The sequence below is a fragment of the Arachis ipaensis genome, chromosome B10, assembly GCF_059453495.1.
Source record: "Arachis ipaensis isolate K30076 ecotype BB chromosome B10, ASM5945349v1, whole genome shotgun sequence".
Classification (NCBI taxonomy): domain Eukaryota; kingdom Viridiplantae; phylum Streptophyta; class Magnoliopsida; order Fabales; family Fabaceae; genus Arachis; species Arachis ipaensis.
In genome coordinates, this window is record NC_142435.1 from 54660363 (window position 1) to 54673595 (window position 13233).

At 36.7% G+C, this 13233-nt stretch overlaps 1 pseudogene; it reads right to left on the reverse strand.

The window, feature by feature from the left end:
• Positions 1-1719: 1719 nt before the first annotated feature.
• LOC148580097 (uncharacterized) overlaps positions 1720-13233 on the reverse strand; it is a 48099-nt pseudogene continuing 36585 nt past the window's right edge.

Below are 13233 nucleotides of genomic sequence, written 5' to 3' on the forward strand. Positions count from 1 at the left end.
CCCTCCTATCCACTGATGCTCAAAGCCTTGGGAACCTTTTTATTACCCTTGCCTATTGGTTTTAAGGGCTACTGGCTTTTTGCTTGCTTTTTCTTTTTTTTTCGCCATTTTTTTTTCTTTTCTCTCTTTTTTTTTCTGCAAGCTTTTGTATTCACTGCTTTTTCTTGCTTCAAGAATCATTTTTATGATTTTTCAGATTATCAAATAACATTTCTCCTTTTCATCATTCTTTCAAGAACCAACATATTTAACATTCATAAACAACAACTTCAAAAGACATATGCACTGTTCAAGCATACATTCAGAAAACAAAAAGTATTGCCACCACATCAAGATAATTAAACTAGTTTCAAGGATGAATTCGAAACCATGTACTTCTTGTTCTTTTGTTTTTAAAACATTTTTCATTTAAGAGAGGTGATGGATTCATATTCATGACTTTAAGGCATAGACACTTAGACACTAATGATCATGTAATAAAGACACAAACATAGATAAACATTTAACATAAGAAAACGAAAAACAGAAAATTTAAGAACAAGGAATGAGTCCACCTTAGTGATGGTGGCGTTTCCTTCTTGAGGAACCAATGATGTCCTTTAGCTCTTCTATGTCTCTTCCTTGTCTTTGTTGCTCCTCCCTCATTCCTCCTTGATCTTCTCTAATTTCATGAAGGATGATGGAGTGCTCTTGATGTTCCACCCTTAGTTGCTCCCAATAATTGTGTGGAGAAAAATGTATCCCCTGAGGTATCTTAGGGATCTCTTGATTTGCAGTCAAATGTTCTACCACTAAGCTATAGACCCTTGAGATGAATCTCTCCATCTCCTATGACTTGGAGGTAGAAGCTTTTGTCTTCCATTTCCTCTTTCTAGAGGTTTCTCTGGCCTTAGGTGCCATCAATGGTTATGGAAAAATAAAAAAGCAATGCTTTTTCCACACCAAACTTAGAATGCTTGCTCGTCCTCGAGCAAAAGAAGAAAGAAAAGTAGAAAAAGAAGAAAATATGGAGGAGATGGAGGGATGTGTGTATTCGGCTATATGGGTGGGCTTGGGTGGGAAAGAGATTTTGAATTTTGAAGGTAGGTGGGGTGTATGGATGTGAGTGGTGAATGGAAAACAGAAGGGATGACTGTGAATGGAGAGAGAGGGTGATATAGGATTATGAGGAGGAAAGGTAGGTGGAGGTATGTGGGGATCCTGTGGGGTCCACAGATCCTAAGGTGATCCTGTGGGATCCACAGATCCTGAGGTGTCAAGGAATTGCATCCCTGCACCAATTAGGCATGTAAAATGCCTTTGCATGCATTTCTGGCGTTTAGACGCCAAAGTGATGCTTGTTCTGGGCGTTCAACACCCATATGTAGCATATTTCTGGCGTTGAACACCAGCGTCATGCTTGTTTCTGGCGTTCAGTGCCAGCTCCATGCTCTGTTCTGGCGTTGAACGCCAGCCAGATGCTTCTTACTGGCGTTTAAACGCCAGTAAGCCCTTCCTCCAGGGTGTTCTGTTTTCAATGCTGTTTTTCATTCTATTTTCGATTTTTCAGTAGTTTTTGTGACTCCACATGATCATCAACCTAATAAAACATGAAATAACAAAGAGAAAATAAAATAAAATATATTAAATAACATTGGGTTGCCTCCCAACAAGCGCTTTTTTAATGTCAATAGCTTGACAGTGGGCTCTCACTGAGCCACACAGGTGATAAGGTCAATTTTATAGATTCCCAACACCAAACATAGAGTTTGGATGTAGGGATTCAACACCAAACTTAGAGTTTAGCTGAGGCCTCCCAACACCAAACTTAGAGTTTGATTGTGGGGGCTTTGTTTGACTTTGTACTGAGAGAAGCTTTTTATGCTTCCTCTCCATTATTACAGGAAGATAGCCATGTGCCTTAAACACAAGGTAGTCTCCATTCAATTGAAGGACTAATTCTCCTCTGTTAACATCTATCACAGCTCCTGCTGTGGCTAGGAAAGGTCTTCCAAGGATGATGCATTCATCCTCCTCCTTCCTAGTGTCTAAGATTATGAAATTAGCAGGGATGTAAAGGCCTTCAACCTTTACTAACACGTCCTCTACTAATCCATAAGCTTGTCTTACTGACTTGTCTGCCAATTGTAATGAGAATAAGGCAGGTTGTACCTCAATGATCTCCAGCTTCTCCATTATAGAGAGTGGCATAAGATTTATGCCTGACCCTAGGTCACACAGAGCCTTCTTAAAGGTCACGGTGCCTATGGTACAGGGTATTAACAATTTGCCAGGATCTTGTCTCTTTTGAGATAAAGTTTGCTGAACCCATGTATCTAGTTCACTAATGAGCAAAGGAGGTTCACCTTCCCAAGTCTCCTTACCAAACAACTTGGCATTCAGCTTCATGATGGCTCCTAGATATTGAGCAACTTGCTCTCCAGTTACATCTTCATCCTCTTCAGAGGAAGAATAGTCTTCAGAGCTCATGAATGGCAGAAGGAGATTTAATGGAATCTCTATGGTATCTATATGAGCCTCAGATTCCTTTGGGTCCTTAATAGGGAACTCCTTCTTACTTGAGAGACATCCCATGAGGTCATCCTCATTGGGATTCACGTCCTCTCCTTCCTCTCTAGGTTCGGCCATGTTGACTATGTCAATGGCCTTGCACTCTCTTTTTGGATTCTCTTCAGTATTGCGTGGGAGAGTACTAGGAGGGGTTTTAGTGATTTTCTTACTCAGCTGGCCCACTTGTGCCTCCAAATTTCTAATGGAGGACCTTGTTTCATTCATGAAACTCAGAGTGGCCTTAGATAAATCAGATACTAACTTTGCTAAGCTAGATGGATTCTGCTCAGAATTCTCTGTCTGTTGCTGAGTGGATGATGGAAAAGGTTTACTATTGTTAAACCTGTTTCTTCCACCATTATTAAAGCCTTGTTGAGGCTTTTGTTGATCCTTCCATGAGAGATTTGGGTGATTTCTCCATGAGGGATTATAGGTGTTTCCATAAGGTTCACCCATATAATTTACCTCTGCTATTGCAGGGTTCTCAGGATCATAAGCTTCTTCCTCAGAAGATGCCTCTTGAGTACTGTTGGATGCAGCTTGCATTCCATTCAGACTCTGAGAAATCATATTGACTTGCTGAGTCAATATTTTATTCTGAGCCAATATGGCATTCAGAGTATCAATTTCAAGAACTCCCTTCCTCTGAGGCGTCCCATTACTTACAGGATTCCTCTCAGAAGTGTACATGAACTGGTTATTAGCAACCATGTCAATGAGTTCTTGAGCTTCTGCAGGCATTTTCTTTAGGTGAATGGATTCTCCTGCAGAATGGTCTAGTGACATCTTTGATAACTCAGACAGACCATCATAGAATATATCCAGGATGGTCCATTCTAAAAGCATGTCAGAAGCATACTTTTTGGTCAGTTGCTTATATCTCTCCCAAGCTTCATAGAGGGATTCACCTTCTTTCTGTCTGAAGGTTTGAACATCCACTCTAAGCTTACTAAGCTTTTGAGGAGGAAATAACTTGGCTAAGAAAGCCGTGACCAGCTTATCCTAAGAGTTCAGGCTATCTTTGGGTTGAGAGTCCAACCACACTCTAGCTCTGTCTCTTACAGCAAACAGGAAAAGCATAAGCCTGTAGACCTTGGGATCAACCCCATTGGTCTTAACAGTATCACAGATCTGCAAAAATTCAGTTAAGAACTGAAAAGGATCTTCAGATGGAAGTCAATGAAACTTGCAGTTCTGCTGCATCAGAGAAACTAATTGAGGCTTCAGCTCAAAGTTGTTTGCTCCAATGGCAGCGATGGAGATGCTTCTTCCATGTAAATTGGAATTAGGTGCAGTAAAGTCACCAAGCATCCTCCTTGCATTATTATTATTTTCGGCTGCCATCTCCTCTTCCTGTTCGAAAATTCCTGTAAGGTTATCTCTGGATTGTTGTATTTTAACTTCTCTTAGTTTCCTTTTTAGAGTCCTTTCAGGTTTAGGATCTGCTTCAACAAGAATGTTCTTGTCCTTGCTCCTGCTCATATGACAAAGAAGGGAATAACAAGAAAAGAAGAGGAATCCTCTATGTTACAGTAAAGAGGTTCCTTATTGTTAGTAGAAGAAGAAAGGGAATAAGAGTGAAGAAGAATGGATAATCCAAACACAAGGGTGAGGATAGGAGCAGAGATATGAGATGAAGAGAAGTGTTAGTAAGTAATTAAATAAATAGAAGAAGATGAGAGAGAGAAGTTTTCGAAAATAATTTTTGAAAAGGAGTTGATGATTTTCGAAAATTAAAGGGGGAATAAAATTAAAATTAAAATTTAAAACAATTAATTAATTAAAAAGAATTTTTGAAAAAGAGGGAGGTATTTTCAAAAATTAGAGAGGGAAGAGTAGTTAGATGGTTTTGAAAAAGATAAGAAACAAACAAAAAGTCAATTAGTTAGTTGAAAAAGATTTGAAAATCAATTTTGAAAAGATAAGAAGATAAGAAGTTAGAAAAAATATAGAAAAGATATTTTAAAATCAAATGTTTTAAAAAAGATATGATATGAAAAGATATTATTAAAAAGATATGATTTTGAAAAAGATAAGATAAAAAGATATTTTTGAAAAGATATGATTGAAATTAGTTTTGAAAAAGATTTGATTTTTAAAATCACAATTAATGACTTGATTCACAAGAAATCACAAGATATGATTTTAGAACTTAAAGTTTGAATCTTTCCTAACAAGAAAGTAACCAACTTGAAATTTTTGAATCAATACATTAATTGTTGATGATATTTTCGAAAATATGATATAAAATTAAGAAAAAGATTTTTGAAAAATATTTTTAAAATTTTCGAAAATAAATAAGAAAAATGAAAAAGATTTGATTTTTGAAAAAGATTTTGAAAAGATAAGATTTTTAAATTGAAAATTTGATTTGACTCATAAGAAACAACTAAATTTTAAAAAGTTTTGAAAAAGTCAACTCAAATTTTCGAAGATTTATGAGTGAAAAAGGGAAAGATATTTTTTTTTTATTTCTGAATTTTTAATGATGAAAGAGAAAAACACAAAATTGACTCAATGCATGAAAATTTTGGATCAAAACACATGATGCATGCAAGAACACTATGAATGTCAAGATGAACACCAAGAACACTTTGAAGATCATGATGAACATCAAGAACTTATTTTTGAAAATTTTTAAGAAAAGAAAAACAGGTAAGACACCAAACTTAAAAATTTTTATTCTCTAGGCACTAATAATTCAAGAATGCATATGAAAAACAAGAAAAGACACAAAACATGAAAATGCAAAGATCAAACAAGGAAATTCATCAAGAACAACTTGAAGATCATGAAGAATTCAATGCATGAATGCAATTTTCGAAAAATGCAAGATGAGTATGCAATTGACGCCAAACATAAAATTTGACTCAAGACTCAAACAAGAAACACAAAATTATTTTTGATTTTTTCGATTTTATGAATTTTTTTGGTATTTTTCGAAAATTATTTGAAAAAGAAAAATAAGGATTCCAATATTTTTAATATGAATTCCAGGAATCTTGCACTCTTAGTCTAAAGCTTTAGTCCAGGAATTAGACATGGCTCACTAGCCAGCCAAGCTTTCAATGAAAGCTCCGGTCCAAAACACTAGAAATCAGTCATACAATAACAAATTTGATTAGCAACAATTAGCTTGCTCTTGTAATGATGATTTGGAAGCCTCAGTCCAAATGAATTTAGACTTGGCATTACAGCCAGCCAGGCTTCAACATGCTTCATGAAACACTAGAATTCATTCTTAAAAATTCTGAAGAAAAATTTATTTTATTTTTTTGGAATTTTTTTTTCGAAAATTAAAAGAATAAAAACAAAAACTTAAAATTAAAATAAAGTTACCTAATATGAGCAACAAGATGAACCGTCAGTTGTCCAAACTCGAACAATCCCCGGCAACGGCGCCATAAACTTGGTGCACGAAATTGTGATCTCTGGTAATGGCTCCAAAAACTTGGTGCTCTAATCTTAATTCATAATTTGTCACAACTTCGATACAACTAACCAGCAAGTGCACTGGGTCGTCCAAGTAATAAACCTTAGGTGAGTAAGGGTCGATCCCACGGAGATTGTCGGCTTGAAGCAAGCTATGGTCACTTTGTAAATCTTAGTCAGGCGGATTCAAATGTATAAAGATATTATAGTGAACGAAAATTAAAATAGGATAGGGATACTTATGTAATTCATTGATGAGAATTTCAGATAAGCGTATAGAGATGCTTTCGTTCCTCTGATCTCTGCTTTTCTGCTGTCTTCATCCAATCAATCCTACTCCTTTCCATGGCAAGCTTTATGTAGGGCATCACCGTTGTCAATGGCTACATCCCATCTTCTCTGTGAAAAAGGGTCTAATGCTCTGTCATGGCACGGCTAATCATCTGTCGGTTCTCGATCATACTGGAATAGGATTCACCCTCCTTTTGCGTCTGTCACTATGCCCAGCACTCGCGAGTTTGAAGTTCGTCACAGCCATCCCTTCCCAGATCCTACTCGGAATACCACAGACAAGGTTTAGACTTTCCGGATCTCAGGAATGGCCATCCATGGGTTCTAACTTATACCACGAAGACACTAATATCTCAGACTCGGTCCCCTGTATTAGATATCCAAGAGATATCCATTCAATATAAGGTAGAACGAAAGTGGTTGTCAGGCACGCGTTCATAAGTTGAGAATGATGATGACTGTCACGATCATCACATCCATCATATTGAAGTGCGAATGAATATTTTAGAAGTGGAATAAGTTGAATTGAATAGAAAAACAGTAATACTTTGCATTAATCCTTGAGGAACAGCAGAGCTCCACACCTTAATCTATGGTGTGTAGAAACTCTACTATTGAAAAATACATAATTGAAAGGTTCAGGCATGGCCGAATGGCCAGCCCCTATGATCTAAGAATCAAACGTCCCAAGATGTCTAATACAATAGTAAAAAGTCCTATTTATACTAAACTAGTTACTAGGGTTTACAGAATTGAGTAAATGATGTAGAAATCTACTTCTGGGGCCTACTTGGTGTGTGCTTGGGCTGAGCTTGAATTTTACACGTGGAGAGGTCATTCTTGGAGTTGAACGCCAGTTTGTAACGTGTTTTTGGCGTTGAACTCCACTTTGCAACTTGTTTCTGGCGTTTTACTCTAGAATGCAGCATGGAACTAGCGTTGAACGCCAGTTTACGTCGTCAATACTTATTCAAAGTATGGACTATTATATATTGCTGGAAAGCCCTGGATGTCTAATTTCCAACGCAATTGGAAGCGTGCCATTTGGAGTTCTGTAGCTCCATAAAATGCACTTTGAGAGCAGGGAGGTCAGAATCCAACAGCATCTGCAGTCCTTCTTCAACCTCTGAATCTGATTTTTCATCAGGTCCCTCAATTTCAGCCAGAAAATACATGAAATCACAAAAAAACACACAAACTCATGGTAATGTCCAGAAATGTGATTTTTAATTAAAAACTAATAAAAATATACTAAAAACTAACTAAATCATACTGAAAAAACATACTATAAACATTGCCAAAAAGCGTATAAATTATCTGCTCATCACAAAAACTTGGTGCACGAAATTGTGATCTCTTGAAATGGCTCCAAAAACTAGGTGCTCTAATCTTAACTAATAATTTGTCACAACTTCGATACAACTAACCAGCAATTGCACTGGGTCGTCCAAGTAATAAAACCTTACGTGAGTAAGGGTCGATCCCACGGAGATTGTCGGCTTGAAGCAAGCTATGGTCACCTTGTAAATCTCAGTCAGGCGGATATCAAATGGTTATGGAGTTTTCGAATAATAATAATAAATAAACAGAAAATAAAGATAGAAATACTTATGTAATTCATTGGTGAGAATTTCAGATAAGCGTATAGAGATGCTTTCGTTCCTCTGAACCTCTGCTTTCTTGCTATCTTCATCCAATCCTTTCTACTCCTTTCCATGGCAAGCTTTATGTAAGGCATCACCGTTGTCAATGGCTACATCCCATCCTCTCTGTGAAAAAGGTCCAAATGCTCTGTCACGGCATGGCTAATCATCTGGAGGTTCTCGATCATACTGGAATAGGGTTCACCCTCCTTTTGCGTCTGTCACTACGCCCAGCACTCGCGAGTTTGAAGTTCGTCATAGCCATCCCTTCCCAGATCCCACTCGGAATACCACAGACAAGGTTTAGACTTTCCGGATCTTAGGAATCGCCATCCATGGGTTCTAACTTATACCACGAAGATTCTAATATCTCGGACTCAGTCCTCTGTATTAGATATCTAAGAGATACTCATTCTAGCTTGTTTGCATGTAGAACGGAAGTGTTTGTCAGGCACGCATTCATAAGTGAGAATGATGATGAGCGTCACATAATCATCGCATTCATCTTGTTCTTGGGTGCGAATGGATATCTTAGAAGCGGAATAAGTTGAATTGAATAGAAAACAGTAGTACTTTGCATTAAATCATGAGGAACAGCAGAGCTACACACCTTAATCTATGGAGTGTAGAAATTCTACCGTTGAAAATTACAAAAGTGAAAGGTTCAGGCATAGCCAAATGGCCAGCCCCCAACGTGATCAATATGATCCAAAGTTGAACTAAAAATAATGAGATATCTAATACAATAGTAAAAAGTCATATTTATACTAAACTAGTTATTAGGGTTTACAGAAGTAAGTAATTGATGCATAAATCCACTTCCAGGGCCCACTTGGTGTGTGCTTGGACTGAGCTTGAAGTTTACACGTGGAGAGGTCATTCTTGGAGTTGAACGCCAGTTTGTAACATGTTTCTAGCGTTCAACTCTGGTTCGTGACGTGTTTCTGGCGTTTAACTCCAGACTACAGCGTAGAACTGGCGTTCAACGCCCTTTTGCGTCGTCTAAACTCGGGAAAAGTATGGACTATTATATATTGCTGGAAAGCCCTGGATGTCTACTTTCCAACGCCGTTAAGAGAGCGCCACTTGAAGTTCTGTAGCTCCAGAAAATCCACTTTGAGTGCAGGGAGGTCAGAATCCAACAGCATCAGTAGTTCTTCTTCAACCTCTGAATATGATTTTTGCTCAAGTCCCTCAATTTCAGCTAGAAAATACCTGAAATCACAGAAAAACACACAAACTCATAGTAAAGTCCAAAAATGTGAATTTAACATAAAAACTAATAAAAACATCCCTAAAAGTAACTAGATCCTACTAAAAACATACTAAAAACAATGCCAAAAAGCGTATAAATTATCCGCTCATCACAACACCAAACTTAAATTGTTGCTTGTCCCCAAGCAACTAAAAATCAAATAGGATAAAAAGAAGAGAATATACTATAAATTCCAAAATATCAATGAAACATAGCTCCAATCAGATGAGCGGGACTTGTAGCTTTTTGCCTCTTGAATAGTTTTGGCATCTTACTTTATCCATTGAAGTTCAGAATGATTGGCATCTATAGGAACTTAGAGTTCAGATAGTGTTATTGACTCTCCTAGTTCAGTATATTGATTCTTGAACATAGTTACTTTATGAGTCTTGGCCGTGACCCTACGCATTTTGTTTTCCAGTATTACACCGGATACATAAATGCCACAGACACATAATTGGGTGAACCTTTTTAGATTGTGACTCAGCTTTGATAAAGTCCCCAATTAGAGGTGTCCAGGGTTCTTAAGCACACTCTTCTTTTGCTTTGGACCTTGACTTTAACCGCTCAGTCTCAAGTTTTCACTTGACACCTTCACGCCACAAGCACATGGTTAGGGACAGCTTGGTTTAGCCGCTTAGGCCAAGATTTTATTCCTTTAGGCCCTCCTATCCGCTGATGCTCAAAGCCTTGGGATCCTTTTTATTTACCCTTTCCTTTTGGCTTTAAGGGTTACTGGCTTTTTGCTCTTGCCTCTTGGTTTTAAGAGCTTTTGCCTTTTTCTGCTTGCTTTTTCTTTTTTTTTTCGCCTTCTTTTTTTCTGCAAACTTTTGTATTCACTGCTTTTTCTTGCTTCAAGAATCATTTTTATGAATTTTCAGATTATCAAATAACATGTCTCCTTGTCATTATTCTTTCAAGAGCCAACATATTTAACATTCTTAAACAACAACTTCAAAAGACATATGCACTGTTCAAGCATTCATTCCGAAAACAAAAAGTATTGTCACTGCATCAAAATAATTAAACTAGTTTCAAGGATGAATTCGATGCCATGTACTTCTTGTTCTTTTGTTTTTAAAACATTTTTCATTTAAGAGAGGTGATGGATTCATATTCACTACTTTAAGGCATAGACACTTGAATACTAATGATCATGTAATAAGACACAAATATAGATAAACATTTAACATAAAAACGAAAAACAGAAAATTTAAGAACAAGGAATGAATGCACCTTAGTGATGGTGGCGTTTCGTTCTTGAGGAACCAATGATGTCCTTGAGCTCTTCTATGTCTCTTCCTTGTCTTTGTTGCTCCTCCCTCATAGCTCTTTGATCTTCTCTAATTTCATGGAGGATGATTGAGTGCTCTTGATGTTCCACCCTTAATTGTCCCATGTTGGAGCTTAATTCTCCTAGGGAGGTGTTGATTTGCTCCCAAAAGTTCTGTGGAGGAAAGTTCATCCCTTGAGGCATGACGTTGGGATTTTTGCCAGTAAAGAATTTCATAAAAACAGTCGGGTTGTAGATATAGTCTCTAAACCGACAGAAATCCCTTCGTACAAACGTTTTGGTTGTCACAAGTAACAAACCCCTTTAAAATTGATAACCGAGTATTTAAACCTCGGGTCGTCTTCTCAAGGAATTGCAGGAAAGTATGTTCTTATTATTGGTTATGAGTTTGTAAATTGGGGAAATTTGTAGTTTGGGCAATGGGCACAGGTATATTTTCAAAGCAATAAAAATAAATAAATAACTGTAAAGCAAACTTTTGGCAAGGTATGAGAAATTGGAAGTCCAGACTTAGTTATTCTTATCAACAACAATGAAAGTTGAATCTTAATTCCACTTAGTCAACCTTTACTAAAGTAAAGGAAAGTCAAGGGGCTAATTAGTTTGATCTTCGAATCCTATTTATTTCCTAAGAAAAGGTTGGGATTATTGAAGCTCAGTTCAATTAGCAAAGATAACAGTTATCAATTATGCTGTTGAGTTGGATAACTTCTGAGTTACTGATTTCTTAACCAAAACCAAAAGGGGAAAAGTAAATCTACTGGAATAAAAATGTCTTCAGATGGGAAGCAGTAATCATGTAAATAAAAGAAAGCAATCATGAATTAAAATACCTCAAATAACATTAATTAAGAAAATTATATGTAACATGGAAGAGTTCATAAATTAAATAAAAATAAATAACCTGGGATTGAGAGTCACTCCTAAAGCTAAGAGAAGTCCTAAATCCTAAGAGAGAGAGAGGAGAGAACCTCTCTCAAAACTAATCTAAATCATGAGAAGTGAATTATGTGAGCCTCCTTATGAATGGATGCAATCCCCCACTTTATAGCCTCTAATCTGTATTTTTTTTTTGGGCCGCGAACTGGGTCGAAAACAGCCCAGAAATCGCTGGAGAAGAATTCAAACACGCTGATTTTCGTCACTGCGACGTGGCCGCATGGAGCACGCGGTCGCGTCACCTAGCGTCATGGCAACTATGGCATATTATATATCAAATCGAAGCCCTGGACGTTAGCTTTCCAACGCAACTGGAACCGCGTGGTTTGGATCTCTGTAGCTATAGTTATAGCCGTTTGAGTGCGAAGAGGTCAGGCTGGACAGCTTAGTAATTTCTCCAACTTCTTGTATTCCTTCCATTTTTGCATGCTTCCTTTCCATCCTCTGAGCCATTCCTGCCCTGTAATCTCTGAAATCACTTAACACACATATCAAGGCATCTAATGGTAATAAGAGAGGATTAATAATAAGCAAATATAAGATCAAAGAAGCATGTTTTCAATCATAGCACAAAATCAGGAAGGAAATATAAAACCATGCAAATATTATGAATAAGTGGGTAAAGAGTTGATGAAATCCACTCAATTGAGCACAAGATAAACCATAAAATAGTGGTTTATCAACTCCCCACACTTAAACACTAGCATGTCCTCATGCTAAGCTCAAGAGAAGCTATAAAGATGAAGAGGAATGGTAGAAAGTATGAAATGCAACCTATCTATATGAATGCAACTACATGCAAAATGTTTCTACCTACTTGGTTAAAAGTAAATAAATTCTCCAAGAATAAATATGAACTGGATTTCACTAATTCAAATCATGAAAATGAAGTACAAATAAACTTGCAAGAAGAAAATAGCTCATGAAGGCAGGGAACAAGGAATTGAGCTTCGAACCCTCACTGGTAGTGTATACACTCTAATCACTCAAGTGTTTAAGGTTCGATTCTCTCAATGCTCTACTAACTTTGCTTTCTAAGGCTTGCTCTTCAGCTTACAATCAACATAAATTTAATGTACAGATACACATATCAAGAGGTCTTTTAAGGGTTGTAATGGGGTTAGGGTCAAGGTAGGATTGTATTTGGCCAAGTGGACTAAAATCTGAATCCTTAATTAACTTAAATTTTCAACCTAACTTTAGAAAATCCATGTAATCACAATACAAAATCTAACTATCCATCAACCATGTTTTCCACATTATTCATGCATTCTAATTCTAAGTACCGTACATATGCATTGCTTTCACCACTTACTTTGGGGCATTTTGTCCCCTTTCTCTTATTTGCACTTTTTTCTTTTCTTTTTTTTCTTTTATATATATATATATATTTTTCTTTTTCTTTTGTTTTTCTCAATGCATATGATTAATTTATTGAATGCATGAACATGTCCTAAACATTTCTTTCACATTTTTAGAAAATTCTAACATACTCAATTCTCAAACCAAATATTTCCAAACCCAATTTCCCACACTTAAATCATAAGCACTCTCACTAGTCTAAGCTAACTAAGGATTCAAATTAAGGACATTATTGTTTTCGGCTTAGAGTTAATGATGTGCTAACGTAAAGAACAAAGGGGTAAAATAGGCTCAAATTGGTTTGCAAAGATAATGAAAGGTAAGGCCATATGGGTATGTAAGCTCAGTGAAACAAAGGCCTCAATCATGTAAGTGCATTTTGGTGAATACACACTAAAATGAAAAATACACACTAAAACAGAATTTTGGTTGATAAAATGCAACCAATTCAAATAGGCTAAAAAATC